At 44.7% G+C, this 18,031-nt stretch overlaps 1 protein-coding gene across 1 annotated transcript in view; it reads right to left on the reverse strand.

Moving 5' to 3' along the window:
- LOC307089237 (uncharacterized protein) overlaps positions 1-14,296 on the reverse strand; it is a 30,009-nt gene extending 15,713 nt beyond the window's left edge. Inside the window, exons 1-4 of the mRNA XM_079755411.1 lie at positions 14,219-14,296; positions 5,505-5,618; positions 5,010-5,155; positions 151-271 (exon numbers count right to left, since the gene is read on the reverse strand). The gene's annotated coding sequence lies outside the window, so the exon portion shown is untranslated. The remainder of the gene's footprint in view (positions 1-150; positions 272-5,009; positions 5,156-5,504; positions 5,619-14,218) is intronic.
- Between the last annotated feature and the right edge of the window lie 3,735 nt (positions 14,297-18,031).

Consider the following 18,031-nt stretch of genomic DNA (forward strand, 5'->3'; position numbering starts at 1 on the left):
ACCATCTAGTCTAACCATCTAGTCTAACCATCTAGCCTAACCATCTAGTCTAACCATCAAGTCCAACCATCTAGTCTAACCATCTAGTCTCACCATCTAGTCTCACATCCTGTTTAGGCTAGTCATATGATCCCTCCTGGTCTGACTTACGCTGGATTGCTGAAGATTGCGCTTCCTGTTCACTTCCTGGTCCGCCTCTTTCTTGCTCTTCTCCTGTAGGTTCAGCAGCTCACTGGTCAACAGCTGGCGACGGCCTCTGATCTCAGCCAACCTAGACCACAGCACACACAAGATCTGACTCAGCAACACTGCATCAATAAACATCTGGTTAACCAACACTACACCACTAAACATCTGGTTAACCAACATTACACCACTAAACATCTGGTTAACCATCACTACACCACTAAACATCTGGTTAACCAACCCTACACCACTAAACATCTGGTTAACCAACACTACACCACTAAACATCTGGTTAACCAACATTACACCACTAAACATCTGGTTAACCATCACTACACCACTAAACATCTGGTTAACCAACCCTACACCACTAAACATCTGGTTAACCAACACTACATAGCTAAACATCTGGTAAACCAACACTATACCACTAAACATCTGGTTAACCAACACTACACCACTAAACATCTGGTTAACCAACATTACACCACTAAACATCTGGTTAACCAACACTATACCACTAAACATCTGGTTAACCAACACTACACCACTAAACATCTGGTTATCCAACAATAAACATCCGGTTAACCACCACTAAATATCTGGTCAACCAAAACCAATTATCTGGTTTGCCAACATTAAACACCTGGTTAACCAACACTACACAGCTAAACATGTGGTTAACCAACATTAAACATCTGGTTTGCCAACACTCAACATCTGGTTGGCCAACACTAGACCACACGTGGGTAGGTTCCCCCTGAGCAGGTCTGAAGGTCTGATAGCGACAGACTAGGAGCCAGCTGCTGGCTGAGGGCCTTTTCGAAACACCCTCTTAGAACAAGTGCTACCCAGGAAGTGCTGCATTATTATTGACACATACCATGGATGCACACATAACACACACATTGAAGCAGGGGTAAAATGGAAGAGCTGCCAAACTGGTTTTAGAACTTGACAGTGTAGCTATAGAGTAGAGTAGCTTAAGAAAGTGTGCAAGTAACACTCAAGTTAACACCCTTCAGACACTATTCATATCAGTTAGGATTGTGTCTAGTGCCGTGTGTTCCCATGTTCCATGTACGTTGGATTTTATTCTTGAAATAGACACATAAACAATAATATACAAATATATATTGAGAAATTAATACAAAAGTGCAGCTTTGTGCATTCCATCATGTTTCATTGGTGTTCATTTCTGTTCATTTCTGTCTCCCACTGACCATGGCCTTCTGGCAGTAATATTGTGTATAAAAGGGGGTGCTGGCCATCTTTGCTCAGCCACTGCAGGGCAATATATCTATGCTTGCTGTTTGCCTATGAGGTGGTCCACCAAAGGTCTTGATGACAATGTGGTGTCGCTCCTAACGTCTGAGGTTGGGAGCCCCTGGTCTAGGGTGGCCGTGCTGCTTGTGGGCCCTCTGTGTGGGGGAGCAGTCAGTTCAGACACCTTCCAACAGCAGGCCTGCCCTGGTAGTCCTCATGTTTGTGTTGGTCTGCTTTTTCTATTATACCTCCCTTACTAAACTGAGCACACAATAAACACTTTCTTCTCAACTGTTTGCTGTGGTTTGGTTAGTATGACCGAGTGCAGCTAGCACTCATATCTAAAGAGAGTTGCAATGAGTTCAGATACATGTCATGAATGAACAAGTAGGGGTTAAACAGTGCAGAGATAGGCCATTAATGAACGAAGTAGGGGTTAACCAGTCCAGAGATAGGCCATCAATGAACAATTACGGGTTAGAACGTGCAGAAACAGGTCATTAATGAACAAGTAGGGGTTAGACAGTGCAGAGACAGGTCATTAATGAACAAGTAGGGGTTAGACAGTGCAGAGACAGGTCATTAATGAACAAGTAGGGGTTAGACAGTGCAGAGACAGGTTGTTAAAGAACAAGTAGGGGTTAGACAGTACTGAGACAGGTCCTTAAGAAGCAGGTAGGGGTTAGACAGTACTGAGACAGGTCCTTAAGAAGCAGGTAGGGGTTAGACAGTACTGAGACAGGTCCTTAAGAAGCAGGTAGGGGTTCGACAGTACTGAGACAGGTCATTAAGGACCAGGTAGGGGTTAGACAGTACAGAGACAGGTCCTTAAGAAGCAGGTAGGGGTTAGACAGTACAGAGACAGGTCCTTAAGTACCAGGTAGAGGTTAGACAGTACTGAGACAGGTCCTTAAGAAGCAGGTAGGGGTTAGAAAGTACAGAGACAGGTCATTAAGGAGCAGGTAGGGGTTAGACAGTACAGAGACAGGTCATTAAGGACCAGGTAGAGGTTAGACAGTACAGAGACAGGTCCTTAAGAAGCAGGTAGGGGTTAGACAGTACAGAGACAGGTCCTTAAGAAGCAGGTAGGGGTTAGACAGTACAGAGACAGGTCATTAAGGACCAGGTAGGGGTTAGACAGTATAGAGACAGGTCATTAAGGACCAGGTAGGGGTTAGACAGTACAAATACAGGTCATTAAGGATCAGGTAGGGGTTAGACAGTACAAATACAGGTCATTAAGGATCAGGTAGGGGTTAGACAGTACAAATACAGGTCATTAAGGACCAGGTAGGGGTTAGACAGTACAGAGACAGGTCATTAAGGACCAGGTAGGGGTTAGACAGTACAGAGACAGGTCATTCAGGACCAGGTAGGGGTTAGACAGTACAGAGACAGGTCATTAAGGAGCAGGTAGGGGTTAGACAGTACAAATACAGGTCATTAAGGACCAGGTAGAGGTTAGACAGTACAGAGACAGGTCCTTAAGGAGGGGTTAGACAGTGGAGCGGGTAGTGGTTAGAGACAGTTAATTTAGGTCATCACACATTGGAGAATGACGGTAGCTTTGGGCACTGCCAGCAGAGGGCGGTAAACCTCCGTTAAACAGACAGAACAGACTTCAGCTCTCTTTGAGGAATATGACAAATACATAGCATGGAAGTATAAAGGAAGCTACAGCAACTGATTTAAAAAAAACATTGCGTGTAATGTGGGGTGTGTGTGTGTGTGTGTGTGTGTGTGATGTTTCCAGACAAGGTTGGATGGACATGGACTGTTAATAATCTGAAGTATTTGAAGTATTCAGAATGCTGAGTTATTCCATGCATTTAGTATTTTAGCCGTTGGTATGAGCAGTACAAGTAATGATTAGGTTAATGGTTTAAATCACCATGAACCTTTCCTACACATGTAGGTGTGTTTGGACACACTCACGCACACACGCAAGCTGTCAATGTCATAGTGTGAAGATAGAGAAAGATAAATGGATGGATCGGTATATTATTGTGTAACATTGTATTCCACAAAGCTCTCCTCAGAGAGACAGTCATTGGACATCCACCCTCTAGAGACACCGTCAGTAGACCTCCACCCTCTAGAGACGCCGTCAGTAGACCTCCACCCTCTAGAGACGCCGTCAGTAGACCTCCACCTTCTAGAGACACCGTCAGTAGACCTCCACCCTCTAGAGACACCGTCAGTAGACCTCCACCCTCTAGAGACGCCGTCAGTAGACCTCCACCCTCTAGGGACGCCGTCAGTAGACCTCCACCTTCTAGAGACACCGTCAGTAGACCTCTACCCTCTAGAGACACCGTCAGTAGACCTCCACCCTCTAGAGACACCGTCAGTAGACCTCCACCCTCTAGAGACACCGTCAGTAGACCCCCACCCTCTAGAGACACCGTCAGTAGACCTCCACCCTCTAGAGACACCGTCAGTAGACCTCCACCCAAGGCTCCTGATCTTCAGGGCGTTGGCTGCTTTCTGAACCTTGCTGGGTTGTCATGGCAACGACCCCTTTGTTTATGTTCTTACCCCTTGACAGCCAGGTCAGGGGTCAGCGGTCAGAGGTTAGGAACTAGAGCCCCGGTGGGAGCTCTCTCAGTCTGGCTTTAAGCGAGGGGATTTCAACCTACAACCCCATCCCGCCGCAAGCGCTCTAACTCGCAAGCAGAGGAACAAAAGAAAAGCAAAAGTTGAACCCAACATCCAACATCTGAACAACCTGTGGCGGCTTGTCGGGGACGATTCCCGTCACAGGTTGAGACAATGTGTTAAGTGATTCAGCAGAGGGTTTCCAGAGAACCTGAATCAACAAGGTGACCTCATGTCTTCACATCCCACCCTCCTGATTGGCTAACAGCTGGAACACCGGTGGCCCGGGGCAGACGAGGCCCAGGCTGGGGCTGGGATCCAGAGCTTCACCCCCTCACTGACACCTCACCACAAGGCTTTACATGGCTGAGAAATATCATCAGTGTTCTAGTAAGTTCCTCATGACGGTACAGGTTCTGGACGGCCATCTTGACGTTATGAAGATGTTTAAAAACCCGCTAACGTGTATGTTGGAGCATCTGAGAGGTTTCCCCCCGAAGGTATCGATGTCAAAAGTAACGTTGAATGAAAAGTAAAGGTAAAGGTAGAAATAAGGGCAGCTTGTATTCAGATGCCTTTGAGGGAGACGTAACCGCAGTAATTTGCACTTTGTGTACTTCGGCCCCAATCCAGGATTTGTTCCTGGTGTTGTTTAACAAAGCGGAGTGGAACTCTTTGCCAGGGCCTTCCGGAACCGGCTCCTGTACCCCCTAGGGTGCGCATATCCCAGGTGAGGCTGAACCAGGGCCCAGCGTCGGGCAGGGTTGATCTACCTCAAGTCTTGGTATGACAGTTATTCATGATGACTGTGTATGTGCACATCTGGGTGTCTGCATTTTTGTGTTTGGGTACCCGTGTGTGAATGTGTGTGTGTGTGTGTGTGTGTGTGTGTGTGTGTGTGTGTCTGTATGTTGGAATGTGTGTGTCGGTGTGTGTGTGTGTGTGTGTGTGAGTCTCACCTTGTGTGTAAGCTCGCTAGCTCCTCTTCTGTTTGCTTCTGGAGATCTGTGAGGCTCGGAAAAGCGTAGCTCCCTTCTCCTCGTCCTCTTGATTCTCCTTCTGTTCCTCCTCCTCCTCCTGCGGCGTTCTCCTCGGACAGAGCCTGCTGAGGAGAGAAACACGTTCTGTCTGAGGACGTGAATCACATGGCAGACAGGTTGGACAGGTTGCCTTGCTGCGCAGGCTGATGGGAGAGAGATGGTCGGCAGAGAGGCCCACAGATAGGTAAACCAACAACGGTTTATTGATTCTACTTAATAAACAAATGAAGGTGATGAAGAAAGAAAATGGCTGCCATCCCTAATGCTCATTGTAAACATCAGGCTTAATGAAGTGAATCTGAGACTGTGACAGCGACAGAGACATGTAGGTACACCTACAAGTTGCTGAAAAAAACAGACCAGGGAACTGAGTGTACTCTGTATCCCAGGGTTTGGTCAGTGTTGATGATGTACCTGCTGCGTTTCAACGGCAGGACCCTCTAGTAGCTCAACTTTGTCCTCTGGGAGCTTCCTTAGTTTCTCAGACGGAGGATGAGTTGTACCACTGAGTCTCCTCACAACTGTAGCCTGGTAGGGGAACGGTAATTCAGAAATAGTCAAATGAATAACTTAAGCCAGCACAAAGAATACAACCCATGGCTACTGAGCTACACAGGGAATATAATCTAAAACCACGCAGAGTGAATGCCTCGCTCTTTCCATTGAGATCAACCAGCCAACTTTTGAAAGGACAGTAAATGATTATAGACGATTAAAGACTATCAACTGACCAGATAAGGTACCAACATACTCACTGTTAGTGTTGTACAGAAAGGGTTAGCCATGGCAGGAGAAAGACAGAGAAGGGGAAAGAGAGAGAGGGAGAGAGGCTATTGGGTGGGCTGTGTATTGTGTTGCCCTTAGCTACGGCCTTCCTATTGACCACCATGACATGGCCGAGAGACGACCGGAGAATGTGGGAAAAAGAGAGAGAAGGGGAGTGAGAGAGAGGGAGAGAGCTAGGGGTGGGAGGGGCTGGATTAGTTAATATCCTAACCGTGATCAGTTGCCTGATGGAGCAGTTAGGTAAACTCTGGTTTGGCTTGTGTAGGTTTTGGTTTTGGCGTGTGTGAGCTTGTGTGGGTATGTGTGTGTTTGTGTATGTGTTTTTGTGTGTGTGTATGTGTGTGTGTGAGAGAGAGAGAGAGAGAGAGAGAGAGAGACAGATATATATATATATATATATATAGAGAGAGAGAGAGCGAGAGAGAGAGAGAGAGAGCGAGAGAGAGAGAGTGAGAGCTACAATGACATAAGTCAGAAGACTGAAAGAAGGAGATGGAGGTTAATCAACAGATAAAGGTGACTTCAAACCTCACCACAAAATCAAACAAAAAACTGCAATCGAACTTATCCCCCCAAATAACAGAGATTGGTTACCTAAAAAACGACAGAACAGGTAGAATCACAACACAACCAACCAACCCAGTAACCAACACCAGGACAACTACCACAGCTAAAGCCAGATTAGAGGAGGGATGAGCGGGGAGCAGCCCAGGCCACAACCTGCCCAGGCCAGGGTGTGTCTGGGTGGGGCAGGGCTGCCTCTCCTGGCTGGGTGGTGGTGGCTAGGGGCCAAAGAACACTCCTTAAGACACTGAGGAATGAGGGTGGAGAAAACTCCACCAGATACCTTTCAGTCTGACGGTCTAGCCTGGCATGTGTCACTCTGTCTGTCGCTCCCTCTCCCTTCTTCTCGGCCCCTCACATATGTCTCACATGTCACGTATATCACATGTCACATGCATCTCTCACACACCATATTTATTACCATTCGTATCATAATGAGCTGATAGCAAATAACCCCCCCCCTCCGACACACCCACACACATGCACACACACACACTGGTTAGAACTGTTGGACCATGACATCAAGAGGTTTCTTATCACTTTACAGACATGTATGTTTACTAAGGTGACACCTGTATCTTAACAGACACGTATGGTCACTGGGGTTACGCCTGTATCTTTACAGACACGTATGGTTACTAAGGTTACACCTGTATCTTTACAGACACGTATGGTTACTAAGGTTACGCCTGGATCTTTACAGACACGTATGGTTACTAAGGTTACGCCTGGATCTTTACAGACACATATGGTTACTAAGGTTACGCCTGCATCTTTACAGACACGTATAGTTACTAAGGTTACGCCTGTATCCTTACAGACTTGTATGGTTACTAAGGTTACGCCTGGATCTTTACAAGCGTAGGGTTACTATGGCTTTGCTACGGTTAACATAACATCATACAATACTACAAAATACCATAGAATAAGATCAAATCATTTTTTTTGACATATTGTTGAGCTTCTATACAAGCTTCTATACAAGGACAATACCATTATCTTTCTTCTATCTCAGGTAGGCTGGATTGGGTAACTTAAATAAGAGACATGGCAGCATACCTGTGGGGAAGCTACTGGTGTTGGTAATAGATATGGGGGAAATGACTTGCGTTGGCCATAGATATGGGGAAGCCACTGGTGTTGGTCATAGCTACTGGGCATAGGCACTTGGAGGGAGGCTAGCCCCCTCGCCAGTGTCTGTATTTTTGATTTGAACTGATGCGTAACCAAATCAGGAGATTCAGTAAAGTAATATGATATCTATCACAGCATGATAAAATAACATCAACACCCTCTGCCCAACCCCAAACATCCTGAGTCTTTGCAAGAAGTAGATTCTACCAGTGCATACTTAGCACAGACATTCAAAGAAAGATTGCAGTCAATATGTACACACACATATGTGTATGAATGAAGATTGGTTATACAAGCATTATGGACCAGTGGTGGAGAATGATCCCCAAGATGTCCTGGATTATACATCCTTTATTCTGTTTTCTTAGGGTTTACAATGAGACGATGGTCAACATACCATTGTACAAACTATCTAACCTCCAAACACTACCAAGAAATGTCAGTGGCTGTATCCATGTCCCAAGATGGCAGTGTCGTCAGAAAACTTTTACAAAAAATAAGTATTGCTTATGCAAAAAATGTGTATACAAGTTAAACACAATGGAGGATATAATTGAGGAGACTTCATCCTCCCAGGGTTAGGCTGAGGAGGCTCCATCCTCCCAGGGTTAGGCTGAGGAGTCTCCATACTCCTACGGTTAGGCTGAGGAGGCTCTACACTCCTAGGCTGAGGAGGCTCCACAGTCCCAGGGTTAGGGTGAGGAGGCTCCACAGTCCTAGGGTTAGGGTGAGGAGGCTCTACACTCCTAGGCTGAGGAGGCTCCACAGTCCTAGGGTTAGGCTGAGGAGGCTCCACACTCCTAGGGTTAGGAGGCTCCACAGTCCTAGGGTTAGGCTGAGGAGGCTCCACACTCCTAGGGTGAGGAGGCTCCACACTCCTAGGGTTAGGGTGAGGAGGCTCCACAGTCCTAGGGTTAGGCTGAGGAGGCTCCACACTCCTAGGGTTATGCTGAGGAGGCTCCACACTCCTAGGGTTAGGGTGAGGAGGCTCCACAGTCCTAGGGTTAGGGTGAGGAGGCTCCACACTCCTAGGGTTAGGGTGAGGAGGCTCCACAGTCCTAGGGTTATGCTGAGGAGGCTCCACACTCCTAGGCTGAGGATGCTCCACACTCCTAGGGAAGGCTATGGGGGCTACAACAGTAGCAGTTGTAGCCCTCTTTGCAAATTAATGCTGGCACATGTTGACACGACATGAAGTGCATGTGAAGTACAAGTGAAGTGCATGTGAAGGGCACATAGTACAGTAGTACAAGCTTGTACGGTGTCATCCACCTTTGATCTGTGGAGCTGTTCTTCTGATCAGAGTGGAGGTGAGGCCTCTGGGGCATCTCTTTGTGCTGCGGATCAGAGCTGTCAAACACTGCTGATCCCTCGTGATCCTCTCTGCTCATAACCCCTGTGTGGCTGAGACCCTCGTGAAGGAGGTGGATGGCAGAGCTGGGTGTGGAGAATGCCAAGAGTCATGGGAACCTTAACGCAAACACCATCTTAATGCAAACACATCTCACTGCCAGTGGGTTGCCATTGGGCCTTTGAACAAGTCAACACACATTCTTCCATCTTACAGGTGTTAAGAATGTGTTGATTGTCATGCTGTCACTCATGGTAAGCGTTTTGTATTTACTGCTGTTTGTTGCTGTTGTTCATTAACGTTCATTAATGACAGCTTCTAGGTCACGGTTTATGATGACCTCATCATGTTTCATTACTGTAGTCCTATAGTCCTGTATTTGAGTGCACTACTGTTGATTATAGTAGTGTAATCCTGTCGTTGTGTTCTGTTAGACTACAAAGGTGAGCTATGATCTGTGAAGTATCAGATTTCACATAGCATGATGAACACAGACATACATACCGTACGTAGTGTGTGTGTGTGTGTGTGTGTGTGTGGGTGTGTCTGCGTGTGTGTAAATATTATGATTCAGGGCGTCTGTTGATTGGCAGGTCACTCCGGTTTAGAGCCCGGGTTTCACCCACCACAGACAGACAGACAGACAGACAGACAGACAGACAGACAGACAGACAGGCAGTCAGGCAGAGAGACAGTTAGGAAGACAGGCCGACAGGCAAACTACCAAACTAAAGTAAACAAAACAAATAGTGAACTTAACCATTAACCCCCCTCCCCCTACCTAGAGTGAAATGGTTCTAGCCAATCAGTGGCCTGCATGTTGGAACCCAGCCAGATTGTCCAGATGCCAGATTGGAGGTTGCGGGCGCCAGGCACTGCATAATGCAGAGCCCCGCTCATTATGGGTACAGAAACCCAGAGAACGCTGCTCACACGGCTCACAGAAGAACCCTGGCTCACTCTGAACCACTAGGACGGATCATTAGAGCCTCCATTAGCAGGATGGGACGTGAACCCTATAGAAAACGTCAGCAGACAGCGGCTTTTACTGGGGAGCGGAGGCAGAGGAGGAGGAATATGTAAACACAATGACACCCAACTAATGACAGACGCGATGCATTAAGACATGAATACCAAATAGAGCGACAGAAGGCGACATCCAGAGCTCCTCTAGGCTTGTACCACATGCAGTATATGATACAGAGGCTGGCAATCTCTCTTCCTGCCTACACTCACTCTGTTTCTAAAGCTACCTCTCACACACAAGCACACAAGCATGCACACACCACACACACGCACACACACACACACACACACACACACACACACACACACACACACATACACACACACACACACACACACAAACACACACACACACACACTAAATTGGACACAAACAATCATAGAAAAAGAGGGATACATATTGTGTTTGTGTTTGTATGTGTATGTTTAAACATGAATGTGATTGTGTGTGTGGTGTGCTTGTGTTTGTGTATACATGAGTGTTTGTTTGTTTGTGTGTGTGTGTGTGTGTTTGTGTGTGTGTATGTGTGTGTGTTTGCGTGAGTCTTTGTGAGTCTGTGTGTGTATTATGCATGAATGTTTGTCTTTGCTGTGTGTGAGAGAAAGAGAGAGAGAAAGAGAGAGAGAGAATGTGTGTGTGTGTATGTGTGTGTGTGTGTGTGTGTGTGTGTGTGTGTGTGTGTGTGTGTGCTTCAATCTTGCCATTACTGACATATTTCTCTTTGTAATAACCTTTTGCTACACATTTTAGACTTAATATAGAAAGTGTAGAACCACAGTGATAATATTGAATATAAATATGAATAACATTAGGAAGTTCAACACCCAGTGAACTTGAAAGGTTCACCGTTACGGCATGCTCTGAGCTGTCTGTGCATTCTGTTCGCGATGCACTGCACTAAATACTTCCAGCTAGCTTGTTTCTCAGAGAGGGACCGAAGTGGAAGTGAAGTATTTGAGCTAAACATATTTATATACTTAGATATGTGTTGGGCTTTGTGGCCTTAAGGGACAAGAGATGGAGGGGAGACGGGACAGTGGGTTAAAAGAGAGCGAGGGATGCACATGCTGCACAGGAATCAAACCTGCAGTCCCAATTGCCTCCCTGGTAAGAACACTAGTGCGTTTGGCCAGCCAGCATCCTATCTGCTATCTTGTCTAAACCACAGATGAACCTGACCCCAATCTCCGTTCGCTCCAAGGAAAACAGCGGGCTGAGAAGCACCACACCTCTGCTAACGGTTGTTTCTGCATGCATTGACAGGCCATAAGCGTGCGTGTGTGTGCACAAGGTGTACACAGGTGTGCATGTGATTGGCAAAGCTGCTGTAGTAATGCAGGTATCGAGTATCGACACACACACACACGCACACACACACACACACACACACACACACACACACACACACACACACACACACACACACACACACACACACACACACACACACACACACACACACACATAGCTTTAATATAGGTTTGAAATTTGAAATTTGTATTCAGTTCAGTGTTCAAGAAACAATCTTTTGGGATGTTTTATGCTTTAAAATTCTGAATAGGAATAGAGATTCGTAAACCGTTACATGTAACATCCCCACAAATTCGACATAATAACAATATAAATATAATATGTAAAATACACACGTTTACTACCTAATAACAATATGACAATGTTACGTTATGTAAGAAGAGAGAAAAGCGAAAGTATCTGTGTGTGTGTGTGTGTGTGTGTGTGTGTGTGTGTGTGTGTGTGTGTTTGTGTGTGTGTGTGTGTGTGTGTGTGTGCGTGTGTGTGTGTGTGTGTATGTGTGTGTGTGTGTTTGTGAAATAACTATTTTTTTGGTGGTTGATCTAGTCAGTTTACTCTCTGTCCCAGTATCAAGGCAAAGAATGCATCCAATTAAATTAAGGACACAAACCCACACATGTACACACGCACACACGCACAAAGGAATATTGACAGCATAAGGGAGATCCACATGCAGGCTCAACATATAAGAGACAAAAAGTGAAATACTGACAAAGAAAATTACAGAAACAGACAGTTAAAGAGAGAACACGAATAAAGGTCTCAGGAAACAAGACAATACATAGAAGAATTAACAGCATGAGGGCCTGGGACTGGAATAGCTGTCTGTTGAGGATAAAGGAAATTCCTACCTCCTATAACATCAATAAGGATTAGCTGGTGGCCAGAGGACCTACAGACAGTAAGTCATAGAGGAGAGTTAACACTTAATCAAACATACAGACTGGCTCTCATAGGAGTTAGCAGGTATCAAACATACAGAAAGAAACTCATAGGAGTTAACACGTATCAATCATACAGACAGTAACTGATAGAGGAGAGTTAACACGTATCAAACATACAGACAGTAACTCATAGAGGAGAGTTAACACTTAATCAAACCTACAGACTGGCTCTCATAGGAGTTAGCAGGTATCAAACATACAGACTGAAACTCATAGGAGTTAACACGTATCAAACATACAGACAGTAACTGATAGAGGAGAGGTAACACGTATCAAACATACAGAGAGTAACTCATAGAGGAGAGTTAACAGGTATTAAACATACAGAGAGTAACTCAAAGGAGTTAACCATATCAAACATACAGACAGAAACTCATAGGAGTTAACACGTATCAAACATACAGACAGTAACTGATAGAGGAGAGTTAACACGTATCAAACATACAGACAGTAACTGATAGAGGAGAGTTAACACGTATCAAACATACAGACAGTAACTCATAGAGGAGAGTTAACAGGTATTAAACATACAGAGAGTAACTCAAAGGAGTTAACACATATCAAACATACAGACAGTAACTCATAGGAGTTAACATGTATCAACAAGGACATAGTGGGACAGAGACAGAAAAAGAGAGAGAGACAGAGAGAGAGACAGAGAGACACAGACAGACAGAGCGAGAGACAGAGACTGAGAGAGGCAAAGAGAGACAGAGGCAGAGAGAGACACACACAGAAACAGACATAGACAGACAGAGACAGACAGTGAGACAGAGAAAAAGAGAGACAAAGACAAAGAGAGACAGAGAGACAGACAGAGACAGAGAGAGACAGAGAGACAGAGACAGAGAGAGACAGAGAGACAGAGACAGAGACAGAGAGAGACAGAGAGACAGCGACAGAGCGAGTATTTTAATTAACTTGGGTTTCTACATTCCTGTAGCCTGGTAAATCATTGAGTCCTAACGGACACAACACACCCTGCTCACCATGCACTTTATAACTACTGTTATACGTACTCAGTAGGCCTACGCGGTAGAAACACTACAGTATAGCTGTATAGCACAATAGTTACATTACGGTACAACAGTATCACTAACTGCTCATTCCAGTGTATACTAGAACACTATAGTGTAAAGTATACCACAGTAATTGTACTGTATAACATAGTATCCTAGTATATAATATAGTGGCCTAATGTATAATATAGCAGCCTAGTGTATAGTATAGTAGCCAAGTGAATAGTATAGTAGCCTAGTGTATAATATAGTAGCCTAGTGTATAGTATAGTGGCCTAGATTATAGTATAGTGGCCTAGTGTATAATATAGTAGCCTAGTGTATAGTTTAGTGGCCTATACTACAGTTCTTTATAATACTAGAGTAAAGCCCCCATCACCTCCCTCTGTGTGTCTTTCTCTGGAAACCCATCCAGCAGGTGGAAATAGCCAATATTAATTCGCTCAGAATACATGATGACAATGACTATCATTTCAATATCCTAAATATCTAGCCTACTGCTAGACTTTAGTTATACTATAGGCTACTGGTTCTACTGGTCAGTGGACTACTGGTTCATGAGCAGAGTGGTTAGGTTTGGGTATGCCTACTTAGGGTTAATTCCTCATCGGTAACCTAAAAAGCACAAACAACGTGATATCCATATTGCTGTCATTGTATTGTAATGATTAACCAACTGATCGAAATGCCGAGGGCAACAGCATGCGGTTTGTTCGCTCTCATACCCTTATCGGTTCAGGAGCCTACAGTGGGGACATCAGGTCACCATTTGACCATTGTACGTCGTGACCCCTGCACACAGTCGCTCCAACAAACGGAGCCCATCTCTCACTACAGGGGGATTCACGCTGTCAATCATCCGTGAAGGATCAGTAGACATGGAGAGCGTCAACATCGATATCGACGCGTAATGACCGATACAACCGCCAGCCAAAGCTGTGTACAAACACTGGAAAACATAACAACTAAATATGAACAATAAACACGCAAACCTTGAATGTCGTCACCTCGCGACAAATGCAAAACGTCCGGCTTTGTTGAACGCGGTCAGGTGTTTTTCTGTTAAGCAAGATCAGCTCCCTCGCAAAGTTCAAGCATAGATGTGTATAAGTTGAATAATGAGTCTCGTACCTGTGTCAGGTGCGCTGTCCTGGGTTGTGAATCAAAGGGCTGTGCTGTGGAGTTTGTCTAGTGGGAGTACCAGCTGCTACACAGGGCGGGGTGGACGCTCCTACCTAACCCAGGACGAGGAGCTGCGTAAAGTATTGCGTAAAGTTTGCGTAAAGTTAAAACTACCGGAAAAATGTAAACGTCACATCAATAAATTCCTTAGCTTTCACATGCTGCGGAAGTTTCAAGAAACACCCACTTGTTGTTGCCATTACCACGGACCATTTTTGAAAACGGCGCAGAGATTCCCAAAATCTCTGCGCCGTTTTCCAAAATGGTCCTGTTAACTATTACAGTGATGTGTGCCATCTCTGTGGTTATTTCCAAAACCAGCTGAACCGAGACCAAACAAACAGTCGCCTGTTCACTCTACCGAGATATGGTGCATTGGGCGCAATCTGGAAGTGAAAGACGGCATATGTTGGCGCAAAAAAATAACTTTGTTCAACTTCTGAATCAGAGCTATATCTTCATTCTAGAGTCATGGTCTGTGAACTATCAGTGCATTGGTCTATCATCTGATCAACACAGGGAATATAACCTTTAACCTTGGCAACACAGGGAACATAACCCCTAATCATGGCAGTATAAGTGCCTTTTCTCTAAGTATTCGTAACTTGATATAAAATGAAGATGGATATATATATAGATAAGAGAAAGAGGGAGAGAGATGGAGAGAGGGATTAGTATTGTTTAAGTGTGATGCCACACCTCACATTCCTTTCAGGTAGAACAAGAGAACACACCTACAAAACTGATTACACTGTAGTGTGCGCGCACACACACACACACACACACACACACACACACACACACACACACACACACACACACACACACAACACACACACACACACACACACACACACACACACACGATTATGCAGTTCCACATGGGTGTGGAACTGCATAATAATAAAATCAGCCCTGATGGCTAGGCTACGGGCTGCTAGCTAGGACAGAGGATTAAAGGGACTGGTCAGATGAGTGACTGGACAGAGGGGGGTTGTTCTGGATCTACGGTAGATAACAGGCTGAGCAGTCCGGACGCAGGTCCTTTCTACAGGTGCATTGGCAGCAGGCCAATTTGTTCTGATTCACTATTTGTTCATGTTGGGGGAAAGCTGGTAGTCACAGTTGCTCTGTTCAAGAATGACTAATAAAATAAGTAATGAAGATGAACAAAAATAATAGAACATTTTATATCAGTAAAAATAGAAAAACAAAAAAATCTTCAATAATAATGAAGATGGAACAAAAATAATAGAAAATTTGATATCAGTAAAAATAGAAAAACAAAATATACCGTCAGGTATGAACAGAGGACAAGACTACATGCACAAAAATGTCTTTCACATAAACATAGAGAGGAGAATGTCACAATGTGTTGAGGGCGGCCAGAACCCTGGAATGTGGAGAACACTGCTTATCTGGTGAGCTCCACCCAAAGACTGACTTTACAAGAGGAGTTCAATGTGCTGCGTGGGTTTGTAGCATAAGGCTCATGACCCTTGCGGCCATCGACCCTGAGTGGTTTACGATTGGTTGAGGGAAGAGCTAACTCTTTCAGTAGCCGTAAACTAATCATGCTACGGTTTCAAACCACCGGAGAGCCTTAGGGCTCGGGGACCAGGGATGGGTTTGAAGCGGCACACCCACCTTCATACCTACTTCCTAGCTATTGACCTACCTGCCCGTGGTGATACATGGTACATACCTGCGATACCTTCCTCCCTACTGCCGGCCTCCCCACCTTTGGCCAGGTGACGACATGACGTCATCACCAGAGCCACATAACTTCTGAGGCCCTGAACACGTCAGGATGCTTAGGAATGTTCCCTGGAAGGAGCAGTGTGTCGAGATCCAAACATGTTCTCCATGGAGCTTCAAACCGTCAATCCTTCTCATCCTGATAGCAAACAGGTTGAACTCTTTTCCACATCAACAAGACTCATAGAAAGCTCTTTATTTACACTTAAATAAAACCTTCTTAGCGTATGTTCAGGTTTGCTACTGTCAGTCTGGCAATCTTATAATAGTACCAATAATAATACAACAAATGAAAATAATTGATTCCTAAGGCATGGTTCAATAAAATAAGTTAAAGTATTCTACATGAGAATAGGTGACATCAGGACGGGTTTAATAGAGCACAGACACGTTCATACTTCTAGCTCATAAAAGGGTCATAAACGTCTGCATTAGACGTGTTCTGTCACCAGGTATCCTAGTGAAGTCAGAACACCGTCATTATAATCCTGTTTTGTTTAATTGCCATCTTTAAGCCATCTTTTCATGACTCACGAATGCCGTGCACACTTATGAGCATGCTCAGCATGTGGGGATGGTTGAGGCAACACATTTCTTTATGAACCTGATGTAGGCTGGGAGTGGCCAACCTTTGATCTCTTTGATTAACCTGACAGCCACGGCGATACTAACGACTCACACAGAGTGACAGCAGCACTGACACACCACAGGGCTTCACTAATCGCCCTTTTCATTTTTGTACTTTGGGAACGTCTCCACCTGTTGCCAATCACAGCTCCTCATTCAGCTGCTCCTGTCATCTGATTGGTCCAAAAAGCTGCAGACTAATCTATGTGTTTTGAGAGCAAGTGACTAGGGCCCAACAAACTAGACTTCATTATTTGGTTCATGATTATGTTATAATTAATTATTATATTATTATAATTACAATGAACCTGTTAGTAAGTAATTAGCATATGAATACAATTATACTATGTTATTATATGTAGGGCTATACAAAGTTTGAGAATCACTTTTTGTTTGCCTCAAGATAAAAATAACCAATGGTTTAAAACCAGATGAGACCCCTGACAACCAAGCAGGTTGACGTTCCTCTTGGATTCATGTTTTGCTGCAAGCAAAATCTTCTCATAGTCACACATAAAACACCTTCTAGTTAGACAGTGAAGCAGTGAAGCAGGACCCAATCCACATGTGATCCAGATCACAGCCTTCACCCATTAACAAACATGAACATATATATTTAGGGCATTTATCAGGTGCTTTTATCCAAAGCGACATTAATGCACACATTCACACACCGACGGAGTCAACCACGCAAGGCGATAGCCAGCTCGTCTGAAGAAGTAAGGTTAGTAAGGGTGATGTGTCTCGCTCAGGGACTCCTCCAGGCTAAGAGGAGCCGGGGATCGAACTAGCAACCTTCCGGTTATCAGTCAACCCACTCAACCTCCTAAGCTAAGCTGAACCCAACATCTATAACATGAGCACAGAATGTGGGGATATGATTCTCTGGACCTGACAACAATAAGCATTAAAATAAGATAATTCATAATAAAGATAATAAATGCCAGAATGTTGATGGATTATGAGTGACATCAGAGTGACTTGTTTCTCTGAGAGCATCACAATGACTCAGAGGAATCTGTAGAAACCCTAATCCAGTGTTTATATGTCCTGTTAGTCCTTGTTTGACCACTTAAGATAACCTCTCCCCACATTCCTGTACGCCCCTCATACATAACACAAACCAGAGGGTTTCGGTCAAAGTTAGTTAAACAACCAAGAACATGAGACAAAACAGGGATGGATATTTCTGAAATAAAATAACCACTTCCTCAACTCCAGTTTAATATTAATTTCAC

The sequence above is a fragment of the Pollachius pollachius genome, assembly GCF_949987615.1.
Source record: "Pollachius pollachius genome assembly, chromosome: 18".
NCBI lineage: Eukaryota > Metazoa > Chordata > Actinopteri > Gadiformes > Gadidae > Pollachius > Pollachius pollachius.